The following is a 15,623-nucleotide window of genomic DNA, read 5'->3' as shown; positions in this document are numbered from 1 at the left end:
CCAAAAATATGCAAAATGAATTCTTCGTTACATCCCAACCCTCCTCATTCTACCTCCTTTCTAGCTTCCCCCCCCCCATTTCTCATTATTTCTCTTTTTCCTTCCACACTCTCCAGCTCCCTCCTCCCTCTCTCTCTCTCTCTCTCCCCCCCCCTCTACAAAATTCTGCATAAAATATAATATAAAAATCTCTGCAGTCGGTACCAAGCTTCTGCTAACTTTTTTTTTTAGGTGCCAGGAGAGCAGCTGTCACATCGTGGAGAAACAGTAGCCAAATTTTCCTCAAATCATGCGTTGCTTTTCTTTTTATTTTTTTTTAAGAAAAGTCACATCGGGTAATATGGTAGTCTAGAAGCGGACAAAATGACGGTCTGATTACAACTGGAATACAATTGAGAAACGAAAACCTTATGAGGCGGAAAATGGCGATCATGATTTCATTTTACTAAAGATAACCAGAAGCTAGAGGTGTTTGAATTACTGGTATAAATAAGTTCCCATCAACACCTCGGAGTACTGCTAACATCTATAAAAAGGCGATATAGCAGAGTAATTAACGCATCGGATAGATTTACTACTTCATGGTATTAGTTTTGCCTCTCTTTCTGCACTTTGAATTCAAATGCCGCCGAGGCTAATCTCGCCTTTTATCCTCTAGAGGTCAAAAATTAAAATACTGAAGTCAATTTTTTCCTGTCTTTCTCTAACTTTCTTTTCTTTACTTCTCTTTGAAAGAAATCGGCTTTGTACGGACCTCGAGAGGGATGGGTTCTGTCAGGGTTAAATGGATGGAAGCACTCCGTCGGTTACGACGACGAGGGTTCCGGTTGATCCGAATCAACGGAACAGCCTGCTCGTGAAATTAACGTGTAAGTGGCTGAGCACTCCACAGACACGTGTACCCTTAACGTAGTTCTCGGGGATATTCAGCGTGACACAGAGAGTGACAAGGCCGGCCCTTTGAAATATAGGTACAACAGAAACTGGAAGTAAGAGTGAGAGAAAGTTGTGGTGAAAGAGTACAGTAGGGATCACCACCATCCCCTGCCGGAGCCTCGTGGAACCTTTAGGTGTTTTCGCTCAATAAACACTCACAACGCCCGGTCTGGGAATCGAAACCGCAATCCTATGACCGCGAGTCCGCTGCCCTAACCACTGGGCCATTGCGCCTCCACTCAGGTTTAAATACCCACCGTATGATACGACGGAAATCATTCGACTTAAAAATTAAGGACCCAGTTCTTAACAACATCGACATTTGTGGGATTGTGGCGACTGTGACGCCGTGGCCCACACCAATATCACTTGACCACTGCGTGCCTTTTGGCAAAGTCCACTTGCAAAGCTTCCGACCAGGTCACAGGTCTAAGCCAGAACCTTTCCTAAGGATGATGGTGCCCAGTGCTAAATGGATTTCGCCACCTTTACAAGAAGCATTATATATTTTTGTTTTTAATTTCCACAAGGAATTTTTTTGTTAATGCTAATGAAGAAAATGAAAGTGTTTAATATAATGTACAAGAAAACAGTTCAAACACAGTATCGAAGTTCCAAATATTTTCACTAATATGACGAGAGAAGCGAAAGAGAAAGAGAAGCAGACAGGCCAGACAACTGTATCTACAAATCTGGATTGATTTACAAACATTGAGTGGAAGGAGATGAAGGCCTGAAAAACAATGAACAAAAGAGCAGATGTTGAAAAACACACATTATCTTAATACAGTATTTTGTTGTTGTTGTTTGTTTTTGTTTTTTGTACCCAGACTTTTTTTTTATTTAGTCTGTAAACATGAATCTACAGTTGTCCAATATGAATATCAACTGCATCAGTCTCACCAATTTGCCGAGTGGGTTTACAAACGATCACACTACGACAGTACTGCTTCCCTTCTCCCCCACCTTTGTCTTTATCCCATAAAAATATGCGTAAGGTTACCAAGTTAACGAGATATTCGACAACCACCGAGGGAGTTGCTTAAACCTGTTAGAAACAGCAGGTTCTAACAGCCAAACTTCCTTCATACGATACCTTAAAATATTTAAGAAAGGGACACATTAGCAACTTAGTCCAAGATTCCACCAAAATCAGTGAATTAAAAGAGTCGTTAAAGCATCGAATAGAATGGCTTTACAGTATTTACTTCGGCTCTCTGCGATCCGAGTTCAAATACAGCCGAGATACTGCCAAGGTCGACATAGTTATTCATCCTTTCCTAATCGACAAATAAAGGGGTCGACTCTTCTTTCTTGCCCCTCTTACTCTCCATCACCCTCTCTATCTATCTATCTATCTATCTAAATTGACTATAGATAATAACTTCATTCCTGTGAAAAAGAAAAGGAACGGAAGAAAGCATTGAATAATCATTTTTGTGTTTTCCCGCGAAAATTGCATGACATGCACACAATGCTTCTCAAGGAAATTAGTCGGAGGGGGGAGAGCATGTCATTGATGAGGTTACGAAATCGTCGAAAGGATTTTGGTAAATTTAACCGACTGATTAATCGTCTGATCAATCAATAAAACAATCGATCAGTTAGTAGGTCAAATGGTTAACCGATTGACTAGTAATAATAAGAGTGAATCAGAGCCAATGTGTGTATCTGTTAGTGGCATAATGACCCTCCCAAGATACAACAATGCGCACGTTTGAACAGCAACATGAGTGGCTGTGTGGTAAGTAGCTTGCTTACCAAGCACATGATTCCGGGTTCAGATCCACTGTGGCACCTCGGGCAAGTGTCTTCTACTATAGCCTCGGGCCGACCAAAGACTTGTGAGTGGATTTGGCAAACGAAAACTGAAAGAAGCCCGTCGTATATATGTATATATATATATATGTGTGTGTGTCTGTGTTTGTCCCCCCAACATCACTTGACAACCGGTGCTGGTGTGTTTATGTCCTCGTAATTTAGCGGTTCGGCAAAAGAGGCCGATAGAATAAGTACTAGGCTTACAAAGAATAAGTCCTGGCCGCAGTCAAATGACTGAAACAAGTAAAAGAGTAAAAGGAAACACTGCTAACAGTTCAGTCTCACTGTTATACTATAGAAGATATCGCGGCACTCCGTCGGTTACGAGACTTCCAGTTGATTAACGGAACAGCCTGCACGTGAAATTAACGTGTAAGTGACTAAGCACTCCACAGACACATGTACCCTTAACGTAGTTCTCAGGGAGATTCAGCGTGACACAGAGCGTGACAAGGCTGACCCTTTGAAATACAGGTACAACAGAAACAGGAAGAATGAGCGAGAGAAAGTTGTGGTGAAAGAGTACAGCAAGGTTCGCCACCTGCCGGAGCCCCGTGAAGCTTTTAGGCGTTTTCGCTCAATAAACACTCACAATGTACGGTCAGGGAATCGAAACCGCGAGCCCTCTGCCATAACCACTGGGCCATTGCGCTTCCACATAGAAGATATACCAGACAATATATATTGACTAAAAGCCTAGATACTTTCTATGGGACAGCCTCTGTGTGTGTGCGCGCGCGTATGTATGATATCTACACATTATTTACTAAAACATATCATTTGAACATAATTTCTTTCGCCATTCCATTCCATCAAAAGAATACGACCAAAGAACCGTGGTAGCATTGGCGTACTCTTAGAAACATTTGTCAAATATATGGTAAATAGTTAAGATTAGATCAAAGCGAAATCTTATCAGGAAATATTTGGAGATATCTGGGCGTAACACAGGAAAGGTTCCTTTTTTTTTTCCCTGTTAAGGAAAAACCAGAATAGTTACAAGAATAAAAGTCGGTGAGATGATAAGTTGTGACAGCTGTTGTTATACCACCGCTACATAAGTCACTTCACTGCAAATATAATGGTAATGTGTGTGTGTGTGTGTGTGTGTGAAAGAGAGAGGGGGTGGAAATTCCATTTCTATCTGAAGAATCATGTTTTCACACACACATATATATATATATATATATATATATATATATATATATATATGCGTGTATATATATATATAATATATATATATATATATATGCGATTATATATGTATGTGCATATATATATATATATATGCATATATATGTATATGCGTATATATATATATGCATATATATATATATGCATATATATATATGCATATGCATATATATATATGCATATGTGTGTGTGTATATGTGCAAATATATATATATACACACACACACACACCGAGAGAGAGAAAGAAAGAGAGATTGAGAGAGGGAGAGATATTGAGAGAGAAGACTGTTATCATGATCCTCATTATACGGCGGATATAACTGGTGGAGCGACAGATTAAATGCCCTGTGTTATCTAGTTAACGTCCCATTTATGTTCTAGTTCAATTTCCGCTGGAAATTCATTTTACCTTTCTAATAGTTCCAGACCCGATAAAATAGGGACCAACCTATACAAGCAACATCATCGCTTAGTACACGTCGTGTACTAAAGTTAGATACCATTTACTAATTGTTGCCAAGTAATGGATTAGCGGAATTGTTGGAGCATTGACCAAAAAATACCTTATTTATTCCGGCCCTTTATGTTCTAAGTTTAAATATCTTTCAAGCAAACTTAACCCTTTATTATTTCGGGAACTATGAAATCAATTAATTTCCGTTGGGAAAATTGCTTTCTGGTATTCGTTTCGATTTTTTTTTACGTTCAAATCACACCGAAGCCAACTTTGTCTTTCATTCTTTAAGGGTTGATAAAATAAAGTACCCTTCAAGTTTTGAGCTCAGTTGTATCGACTTATCTCCGCTACCCAAACCTATTGGTCTCGTGTCTGAATTAGAAGCAATTAAGAGGTTTCAAATCCTGTCAAAACCATCTTTGGGATCTTTTCCTTTTGAACGGCAGTTTTCAACACAATTTCTAGTTAACTAAACACTTTAAACTTCGTATACTGGTAGAATGTGTCAAAATAAAACATTTTTTACTCTTGGCTTTCTTGAGAAAATTGTAATTTGTAAATTTAACGTAGTTTAATTTTTCGAATTTCAACCAATCCTATTGAGCTAAAATCATTTGCTGCGTCTAAAACTGAGACAACATCCTGTCACTAACCCTAACCCTAAATTTTAGCCTTTCGTTTGTTTTTGTTTTTTCTTAATTGTTAAATTAATATAAGGATAATTAAGAAAAAAAAACGAAAGGCTAAAACGAAAGCAAAAACTCAAAACAAGACGAATAATTTTAGACACACGCGTAACAATTTAATTAAACTTTGCCTTTTAGCTCACCAGGGTCGACAAAGGAATGTACGAATTAAGTTCTGAGGTTGATGGTATCAGTTAACCATCATCATCATCATCGTTACTGCCCCGAGTCCTATGACTCATAGAACCGGTTACCCGCTTTTCATGGCGTTTAAGTGACCAACATCACAACATTACCCCGGAACGAGACGCCAGTCTTTCACATAGTTACTTCATTTACAGATGAGTGAGCTAAGCAATAGGCAATGAAGTTTTTTACGCGTCAACACAAAGCATCGTTTGATCCAAGAATCGAAACCAGGATCATGAGAATAACACCCTAACCACTATGCTCCCTCCCTGTCAAAATTGTTGGCTTTGTGCCTAAATCAGAAACCATTATAATTAAACGTAATGGTAAGTCAAGATGGCAGCTAAAGATTTTGCAAACCACCACAAAAACACTGATTTCAACAGCGCTTAGATTTTTGCGAGCATGAAAAACTACAGGAAAAGTTGTGCATGAGCTGGTCCATAAGGATGGGAATTGATCCTGGATTTCAAAAGATTTCAGTGGATAAGAGAGAAACCTCCACCTGGATGTCGTTTCAGACTACAACAGATAACATTTCCAAAGGTTTTATTCCTCTTTTCCGACATCTGGCTTAACCAAAGTGCAGAGTGCGGCAAAAAATTTCTCCCACTTAGCATTCTTTATAAACTTTTAGAAAGTAAACGCTTGGTGTACTCAATCCATGCGAACTGAATAAGAAAATTGTAAACCATTAACTACACGACAACATCATTATTACCTGCCTAATCGTTTTAGCACCAAAACAATGGCCTCACTCTGTACATTAGACTGCTTTAATCAGACAAACCGAGAGAGTTCACAACGAGGTCGGTCTTATAAAATGCTGGAGGGAAGAAGAGTTATCCTTTATATTAGTTAGTTCGGAAAAAGCCAGAGTGATTGAGACGCAGTTAATATTTTCTTTGAATAAGATACAAATTAATGTAACCGCAAAAAAAAAACAAGAAAAATTAACAAAGGAGGAAGAAATGTATTTCATTTTAGTAAATTTAGTTGTAGGTTAAGGAGTGGACTAAATTTGTTACTGCGAAGCCTATAAGGAGTGGGTATAATATGGTTGACAAAGAGAGAGGAGACAAACGTGTGGGAAGAATCTGGTGGGGAGCGGCAAGAGAGCAGCCAGCTCGTGACGAGCAGAGATCACAGTAGAAGCATTAGCAAAAGCAGAAGACAGCATGTCTCCGGGCCAGAAATTGAATATTTTATCTATGCAGTCACGTTGTGCCATTGTTGATACGTGGAGGACAGGAATACCAGGTGGATCTTGCGTTTTCAATCAAGTTTGACTCTTGAATATACCTGTCTCTATATAATTACACACACAAACACACACTATATCTTTATATATAAAAGTGAAGTTGTGTGTCTGTCTCCTACGATTTAGATTCCTAACTACTCCCACATTTTGCGGTGCAGTTTAACCAAAAGCGGGTATCTTATAGTCGTGATTCATATCGAGCCCTTCTGGGTATTAGCGCGCGTCTACGATGAGTCTACGATTTAAAAAAAATTACCATCTTTTTTTCCCATTTTTAATGCATTTTTTTGCTATTATATAAGGGAAGTAACTCTCTAAAAATGTATTATTAAATCTCAGAACGTAAAAAGCTACAGTAACACCCCCTCCTTTGTGGTTAGCCATATTGAGATGGCTATTATACTTTACATCCCTAAAAATGCTTATATAGTTATTTCCCTTACAAACCCGAGCAACGCCGGGCAATACTGCTAATAGATAATAAATATATTTTATTTCTTGAGTAGGAATCTATACTGATAAACCCGTCACTTATAACTTAATTATAAGTATTATCACTATACATAAATCTCAACTCAAGCTACATAAACGCCGTAGTGAAATATATATATATCAAGACGCTTAAATGGACATGTTGAACGTGCATGTACGTTGAAGATAAGTTGGTGTTCTTTTTCATAGTTGCAGAAGTAAATTTCACTAACAGGTTGAAAAAAAAAACGAAGGAAGAGAAAATATTTTAAGCGAGTGAAATTCTCACAAACTTACGGAGCTACAAAACACACATCAACCTATGGCGACCTTCGTGGGTTACATACTAAAAACGACAAAATTACTGCAAAAGAAACTCAACCCGGATTTACAGTACATATAGAAGGCAATTTGTCGTAGAGAGTTACGACATAACATTTATACTAGCTAATTCTTTCATACTAAACTACTAGAGTTTACACAACAATTCAAATAAGTCTTGTTGGATTTAAGTAATAGACATGGCATAAAAATAGCCAATATCTCAAAGGAGTGAGTGTCGTGGAGATGAGTAACAACCAACGGACGCTAGTATGAGTGTCGTGGAGTCTATTGACAACCAACGATCACTGATCAATATCCCCAAAATCAGGGTTTTATAACTGCTCCTACCTGAATTCTAAGAACCGTATTTCGTGAAAGATTTCTCCTTGACGAAAGTTTAGAATTCAAATATGGGCAGTAATTTTAACCAATGGGAAACTAACAATTATACTTGTTCGGGCAACATGACCATTACGTCATATTACCGCCGTTTACGACTTGCTTGCTACACATCTTTTAATTTATTTTAATTTGCATTACTTTCCCAACTGTAATATAAATAAAACAAACCAAGCATCTTCTTAATTTTTTTCTCCATTTTTTTTATTCACTTATTTTATTAAATATATATATATATATATATATATATATATATATATATATGTATTGCCCTTGTTTCTCACTATATGAAACTTTAGTCTCTTCCCTTCTTTTGCGCTATTTTTCAATAAATCTTAATTCTTTCTGGACTGGTGTAAAGACTACCGCTAGTATATGTGTGTATGTCTTATGTTATTACACTGTTTCTTTCCGTAATCTTCCATCCTAACTGTAATGTTACGGGCCCTCATTTTTAGTCCTTGTTTGTCAATGACTACATTGTTATTCCCATATTACTGGTGCATCCTAACGAGCAGTACTGCGAGATGTAAGGCCTTTGGACTATAAACGTGCCGAATTTGCATTGATACTCTGGTTTCTATGGCTGTTGAGTGGACTTCTAAGGTTGGATCTTTTCTAGGTAACTAAAGAATTTTAAACTTCGTATACTGTTAGAATGTGTTTATAGAACATTTTTTTCTCTTGGCTTTATTGAGAAAATTCTATAGTTTGTAAGATATTTGTTGTTTTTTTTCTTCAATTTCTGCAATTTCAACCAATCACTGACGTCTATTGAGGTAAAAAAAAAACATTCTGTGCCGTATGAATATATCCCTCGTTTAAGAAACAGATTGGGTTTATTTACATTTGTGAAGAAAAAAAGATACCCTTCCCAACACCCCTAACCCTAACCCTAAAACAGATTGAAATGCAATAGATCGATACTAGGGTCATAATTATGGGTGACACCGCAAGAAAAAACTGCCGTTCAAACCGAAAAGATCCCTAAGGTTTATTTATTTGTTCTTTTCCGTTAATCATTTCCATGTTCTATCTTGATTTATCACACATACACACACACACACACTTCAGGAGGTAATCAGAAGCGAAGATACAGTTCCAGTGAGTTTTCCAAACTTTCTTACAAACATATTTAAGCATAACTCCGTCTGTGTTTTACAATCAAACGCAGATTTATGCATACATAGGTATGTATAGTTGTGAGCTATAATAAAACACATATAAAACATTAACAAGCAAACGCAGTTTCATGTATATACGACTGTATATGTATGTATATATATATACGTCCCCATAAAACACTAACAGACGACACTTTACAGTTTGATGTATACACGATTTTATGAGAGAGTCGGTCATAATAAAAGACATACATAAATATTCAGGAAGACAGTTTATTATACACACGGCTTAAAAATAAAGTGCAACGTGTGTGTGTGTGTGTGTGTGTGTGTGTGTGTGTGTGTGTGTGTGTGTGTGTGTGTGTGTGTGTGTGTGTGTGTGTGTGTGTGTGTGTGTGTGTGTGTGTGTGTGTGTGTGTGTGTGTGTGTGTGTGTGTTGTGTGTGTGTGTGTGTGTGTGTGTGTGTGATTAATATGTGTCATAGTGAAACAATTTTGTCGCTACAACACCAAAAGTAAAATATTATTAGTTTTGTTTATATCACCATCACTACTGTTACACTACATCTCACTCAACACCTACTACCGCCACCACAACCAGCACTACTACCACTACTACCACTACTACAGTACTACTACCGCCACAACCAGCACTACTACCACTACTACAGTACTACTACCGCCACAACCAGCACTACTACCGCCACAACCAGCACCACTACCACCACAAACAGCACCACTACCACTACTACCAGCACCACTACCGCCACAACCAGCACCACTACCACTACTACCAGAACCACTACCGCCACAACCAGCACCACTACCCCTACTACCAGCACCACTACCGCCACAACCAGCACCACTACCGCCACAACCAGCACTATTCCCGCCACAACCAGCACCACTACCACCACAACCAGCACTATTCCCGCCACAACCAGCACCACTACCACCACAACCAGCACTATTACCGCCACAACCAGCAATACTTCCACTACAGCCAGCACTACTCCCACTACTACCACCGACAATTACCGATACTACTATATCCACTACAACCATCACTACAATCACCACTACCACTCCTACCACCACAACCGACACCACGATCACCATCACCACCACTACTATTACTACTATTCTTGTCGCTGCTGTCACCACTTTTGCTACCACCATCGCCACCACCGTCAAACTACAACGATGACCGTTACGACTGCCACCACCACCATTACCACCACCACAACTGCCACTATTACTACTGCATTTTGGTCACTACCACTACACTAACGCCAGCACCTACATCATCATCACCACTATCTCCACCACTGCCACAACCACCATCGTTGGTTGATACTACCACTACTACGCCAGCACCTACATCATCATCATCACCACTATCTCTACCACTGCCACAACCACAACCACCATCGTTGGTTGATACTACCACTACTACTACCACCACCACCACCACCACCATTGCCACCACCACTACAACTATTACCAACAAATGCAAAGCTAATCATAGACAACAGAAGCAGCCTTCAGTTGAGATCTTGTCTAATTGTCACCTTCGGGGAACGGTGATGAAGGAGGCGGGAGAGAAATATGCCAAGAATTTCAGTTATTTAAATGTCTTTTTATTACTTTACAAGAGGTTCTTGTGTGATCTTGTTTTAAAGTTGTTCATCAAAACAACTTTTAAGTTAATAGGAGGAGGGAAAGGAATTTAACACGCTTGACCAATTCACAAAAATAATATTTTTGTTTTCTAATTTAGGCACAAATCCAGCGGGTTTTTTTCAGCGGGGTTAGTCAATTACATTGACCTCGTACTTAACCGCCAGGTCATTTTATCAACTCCGAAAAGATAAAAAAGGCAAGATTAACCTCAGCGGTATTTGAACCCAGAATGTAAAGAGGACAGTGTAATGATAGTTGTGTCTGACAGGAACCTATGGGAGAGGTGCCTGAGGACTCTAACCCCATGACCCTCGCAGGAATAGTGGACTAAGATGATGGATGGATGCATGGATAAACATAAAGAGCTGAGAAAGCAAAGACAAAAACGCGCAAAAAACTTTTTCAGACTCCAAGGATTCTGGTTGTCCACCACCTTCCCTGCCACCCCGCTACCCTAGGCACAAAGCCTAAAATATTGGGAAAAGTGGTAAGTCGATTACATGGGTTTCGATACTTGACTGGTACTTTGTTTTATCGACCCCGAAAGGAAGAAAAACGAAGTTCACCTCGGTGAGATTTGAACTCAGAAAGGTAAAGAATAGAAACAAATATTGCAGCGCATTTTGTCCGACGCTCTAATAATTCTGCCAATTCACCAGGTTGAGAAATATCAACATAGGCACGAAACCAGAAATTTGAAAGAGAGAACATCTGACGATATCGACCCTTGTAAATGACTGGTACTTTATATGATCGACCACCGAAGGATGAAAGGCAAAGTCAACCAATATAGGACGTCAACTTTGAACGTAAATAACCAAAATGAAATACCACAAGGTATTTTGTCCGACACTTTAATGATTCAGCTAATCTGTCTTTTATTCGTTTCAGTTATTGCACAGCGGCCATGCTGGGGCACTGCCCTTGAAGGGTTTTAACAGAACAGGTGGACCCTAGTACTTGCGTTTTTATATCTGGTATTTATTCTATCAACCCCTCTTGCCGAACAGCTAGTTACGAGAACATAAACAAACCAATACTGGTTGTCAAGCGATTGGGGTGGGGGGAGACAAACACAGACAGACACACACACATGTATATATATATATATATATATATATATATATATTATATATATATATATATATATATATATATAATATATATATATATTATATATATATATATTATATATATATATATATATGCATGCATACATACGTACATACATACATATATGACGGGATTCCAAACAGTCTCCGTCTACCAAATTCACTCAGATTGCAGTGGTCGGCTGGGGACTATATTAAAAGACACTTGCCCAAGGTACTGTGCAGTGGGATTGAACCCAAAACCACGTGGTTGAAAAGTGAGCTCCTTAACCACACCACCCATACCGCCACAGCCCTTTTTATCTTTTTTCTGCATATTTATTTGTAGTGTAGATTGTTTTTAAGATATTTAGGTTTAGCCAAACAAGGGAGATAACTGTTGGAGTGCGGAACTCAAGTGAGTGGCGGGAGAAATGGGAGAACGTATTCCGAGGTCGGAGTTCTGAACCGAATGCTTAAAACTAAGTTGACCGCTAAAAGCAAAATCCAAGGACCAGGAGGTGATGTTATGTTGAACAACAGATTAAAATCACCACAAAAGGATCGTTTAGATGTGTTCAACTGAGCGATGGTTTAAGCCTGCTAGCCAAAGACTAAGCGCAGGTATTAAAATGACTAGTTTTCTCTGATACCTTTGTCTTACCTGAAATATATACGGTGCGATTACAATAACAGATGTTCTGAAATAACTGAGGAACTAAACAATTCTATTTGACAAGTGTGATAAACCATAAGAGTTACATGTTTCGCGCTTACTTCATCATCAGCTACATTCACCAATGAATGACTCACTTCAATTAATCGCACAAGAAGCGTTTCACCAAGTTATATAGATTTCAGTTAGAGTTGACGAAAGCACCGACTAAACATTCATCAACTACACATTGCTCCTTCACCAATCGAGTACTTCCAATAATCTCACGAGAATTCACCAAGTTATATAGGTTTTAGTAAACATTCGCCAAATACACATTGTTCCTTACAAATAGCAGAAGACTATATAATTTCCAAAGTATTTAAGTAAAACTACATCAAAGTAAGTTAAATGTTTTGTCAATGGATATTTCCACACGACCAGTAACAATTTTATTTTTATTTTTGTAAGAATACCTTAATCGCATCAACACACAAAAAAAGAGAAATGGACATTGCACTTAGACGGGATTAATACAAAGACAGAAAAAAAAACAGACTCTAGTTAATATCCACCACATAGAATAATATACATATTATACTTATAGAACTATTATATGGCTACATACAAAGCCGAACTCAAAACAACACTGAAAGCCACTGGAATTGAGCCTAAATCGTTTGAAACACAAGCCCGAGACTGTAACAAGTGGCGGTGTTCCATCGCCATCGCAAAGACAAACTTCGAAGCCACCAGAAGAGAAAGGCTGATAAAATCAACCTCGTCTTCCATCAACGCTACCATGCCATTGACTCTTCTATGCAAGAATTAGTCTACAAAGAAGAAACTAAAGTCTCGAATACGAGATAAAGCCAACGACGATATACTACGGTTATATATATATATATGTATATATATATATATATATATGCAGGATGCGATGGTAAATTGTCGACACTTTATATTTTTAATTTCGTACATGTTTGTTTTGTTTTTTATATTTTGTCGACAACACAGTATAGTAGGATCAGTTGGGCACTGTCTGTGAGAAAACCAGCACCATGACGCAATTCACTCTGACAGAAATTGGGAAATGACATGCTGTACTGCTTGGAAGTCGCACCGGAAGCTCCAATACGAACATTTCAGTGTGTAGGTGGCAATCTGAGGACAGTGCAGAGGATTCGGAAGGAGTTGGATGAGAAAAATGTTAATTAAGAAGGTAGGGCAGCTCTGAAAACTCACTCTTATCGTTCTGATAAGAAAAATACTCCGGAATTGGTTGGTGAGATCCAGGCCATGATTGACAACGATACTTCAAAGTCAATCAGGTCCATCGCTAGGGATATGGGAGTTAGCGCATGAAGACATTCGATATTCCTCATAAAAGATGAGAAAGGGCCAATTTTTATCCCAAACCATCAAGGACAAGAGGAAAGACCGCGCTACGATGCTTTTGAAGAAACTCAAGCACACCTTCCAATCGAACATGCTTTAGTTTTTCTCAGACGAGAAAAATTTCTACCAGGATCAGATGGTGAACAACCGTTGGCTTGGCGTGTCCCCAAAACATGTACTGAGAGTGATAAAAATCAAACATCTAGTCAACATCATGGTGTTTGGAGTAATCACTAGTGATGGCGACGTTAAGCCTCCATTCGTCTTCCCACACAGCCTCAGACTCAACACGGGGGCCTACATCAAGTGCCTGAAAGAGGTAGTGCTGACCTGGGTCAAGAGGGTGGCTACTGGAACACCCTATGTCTGGCAACAGGACTCTGCACCATGTCACACAAGTAGGAGAACCCAGTCATGGCTGTCAAACAATTTCTGCGACCAAACCACCTCTAACATCTGGCCACCTAACATCCCAGACTGCAAACCCCTTGATTATTATAACTCCTTGTAACACCAAAGATAAACAGAAAGCAAGGATTATGGCAACGTTCAGCAACTTAAACAAAGAGGCTGTGTAGAAGAGTTGCAGGAGATTCAGAAGTCGTCTAGAGGTCGCGATTCTATTCAATAAATTTAGTATTTCAAGATATTCTAATGTAATTTTGGTATATATATATATATATATATATATATATATATATATATATAAATATATTAACTCCGCATTCATTTTACCTTCCTGTCTCTTTGTAAACTTACTGTATTTGAGTAAAAATCAAAAGTGATATTGTTGTCTTTTGTTATATAAAAAGTATGTCAAATTTATGGCGCACGAAATGGTCGTTTGTGAATAAGTTTGAAAACTGGTTCAGGTAGAACAATGCCTGTGCTCGTTACATCCGGGTTGCGTTTCTTTTCTAGTAATTTTGTCGTTTTTAACATGTAACCCACGGAGGTCGCCATAGGTTGATGTGTATTTTGTAGCTCCGTATGTTTGTGAGAATTTCACTCGCTTAAAAGTTTTTATACCTCATTTTTGTTATTTGAATTGTTTTGCAAACCAGCTGCTCTTTTGGGGAGCTGACTTTTGTGGACCAAAGCCCCATTGGGGGTGTGGAACTATACAACCCTTTTTTTGCGTTTCAAATTTTTTCAAAATTCCTGGACGTGCTGTTTTGAGCTCTTAAGATGCTGTTGATTAATGTTGCTTTCTGAAGCTTTGTAACCTGTTTTATTGTAATGTTTTGTATTTGTAAAACATAGTTTGTGCACCAGAGGTCTGGTGTAAAAATTCGTCCTTTCAAGGACGAATTTTGGACACTCCTTAATCCTTGAATGAATTTATATTTCACAAAAACAATATGGTTTTTCAAGTCAATGGGAGTGGCAGTTGCTCTTCTAGCAGCTGGTACTCTGTTGACTGCCCACCGCTACCATTAACTATAGCAACACACTCAACACAAAAATGAACTCTACCGAAAGCTCCTCCAACGCCACCACCCCTAGTAACAGCAACGACAGAAACAGAAAAATCAAACAACTCAAATGAGAACAAATCTGCAAACACTGACACTGCCACCACCACCACAACCACGAACAACAACAGCAACAAACCAAGCGTTTGCGGTTTCGCCTCGGCGGCGAAGCAAATTGAAGAAAGGCTCAATTTCACAATGGAAGATATCAAAGGCTCAAAAGGGCTATTGGTAAGAAGTGGAAACTATGTCTCTCTAAATACCCCAAATGAACTAATAAGGGATGCGAATAAGAAAACACTCATTTACAAATGTGTGAATATATAAAAAAAAACGAGTAGAACAAGCAACATAGCCGCAACTTGAACTCATTTTAAAACCGATATGGAATGCGAAAACATACGTAAGAAGAAGAAAATGTTCGGCACTGTGGAGCTGTGTTTTGCAATAGAACAAGAAG

The 15,623-nt window shown here is 38.6% G+C and overlaps 1 protein-coding gene across 1 annotated transcript in view; it reads right to left on the bottom strand.

Moving 5' to 3' along the window:
• The window catches only part of LOC115215832, a 158,334-nt gene that overhangs the window by 66,708 nt on the left and 76,003 nt on the right, over positions 1–15,623 (bottom strand). The window lies entirely within an intron of this gene.

Source organism: Octopus sinensis, linkage group LG9 (genome assembly GCF_006345805.1).
Source record: "Octopus sinensis linkage group LG9, ASM634580v1, whole genome shotgun sequence".
Lineage (NCBI taxonomy): Eukaryota > Metazoa > Mollusca > Cephalopoda > Octopoda > Octopodidae > Octopus > Octopus sinensis.
This window is presented reverse-complemented; position numbering and strand designations above follow the sequence as displayed.